Source organism: Agelaius phoeniceus, chromosome 8, assembly GCF_051311805.1.
Source record: "Agelaius phoeniceus isolate bAgePho1 chromosome 8, bAgePho1.hap1, whole genome shotgun sequence".
In the NCBI taxonomy this organism is placed as follows: domain Eukaryota; kingdom Metazoa; phylum Chordata; class Aves; order Passeriformes; family Icteridae; genus Agelaius; species Agelaius phoeniceus.
In genome coordinates, this window is record NC_135272.1 from 14,741,775 (window position 1) to 14,743,278 (window position 1,504).

A 1,504-nucleotide genomic window follows, 5' to 3' on the forward strand; every position below is an offset into this window, starting at 1 on the left:
AGTAGAGTATTAATGGTAACATTTTTAAATCTTTTCTTCCCAGTAATAGTAAATAAGAGCTTTACAGTTACAAATTAGAAACAATTCTGTAAATATACTAGAAAAGATCAAGTTCACTCCTTTAACATCAAATACCCCAGTAAAACCATGTTTTGCTAGTATTGTAGAATATCGTACCTATACTTGACAATCCTTGGTATCCCAATTCTACTTCCTCACCTGGCACCCATCTCTTGCCTCCTGTTTAAAATGCTGACCAGTAACAGCCAGAAGAAATTAGAAAGCTTTAACAGATACTAGATCATAGTCCAGACTTGTGTAATACTAAAATAGAGTTATCTTTAAAACCACTGGACTTCTGCTTCATGCTTCCAGTTTGGTGCTAGTAACATGACTGAGAACACCATGAGTGAAGGCCAAGCCAAGGAAAGCAGTTTTTTCTGGATGCAGTGACTACAAATGTGCAAAGGGAAGGTGGCTAATGCTATAGCACATCTTCCAGTGTACATCCCTGCTCACTCCCCCATAGGTTGCTCCTGTGCCCAAACTGGAAAAGAAAAATCATTATGTTTTTGTAATGGTGGCATGGAGTGACAATTCTTCATTCCTCCATTCTTCAACCTACAGAAAAGTCTGCATCAGCAGAAGGAAGTGTGGAGTTTACTGCAGCAGAGCATGCAGGAGATAATACATGCTCCACAGTAAATTAAATCTGGACATTAATATCTATCCTCTATAATTCAGAGCTGGATTAAAGAAGCACTGCTTCACCCTTACCTAGTTTTTAAGAACTCCTCATGAGAACACAAAAAATGTTGGACTTGTGTCACAACCACCACCATCTCCCACAGCCCAGCAGGCACAAATAATTACTGTTTCTGCAGTGGCATTAGTGGGGAGGTTAATTTTGTCAGACTTGGCAACAGAACAGGGCTGGAAGGCTTTTTACCCCCTCTGTGTCAATACACTTCTGTGAGCACCAGGCAGCCAGCTGAGCTTCAGTGTCTGGAATCCAATGTGTTCCCATTGCAGAACTGTCCTCTTCCACATGGATGTGGAGGAATGAAGCCTGTTTGGGAATAGTGAACACTGTCCTGGATGAAGGCAGCAATTCATGCTTCTGAGATTACTCCAGGCTCTGCAGAGACCAGCAGCATCACAGCAGTCTTGGAAAAGGTATTCCATGCTCCTGTATGATCTGGATCACCCAAACAACTCACCATGGAGAGTCACACAGCATGCAGGAGGCTGGCTGCAAAGGAACCTAGCGCTGCCTGGCATGGTTAGAAAACCACTGCAGCAAAGACTGCTCGCACAGCTTGTTGGACAACGAAGTGAAATCCCCATTGAGCCCAAGATGTGGTTTGGAATCTCTTTGGCAGGAAATGGTCATAGACACTGAAAAGGTTTCCTCAAAATGCCTTGAGTCTCTAACAATCACAATTAGCAACAGAAGCCTTCGAAATTCAAATCCAAACACAAAATCAAAGGTATAGCTTGCAAG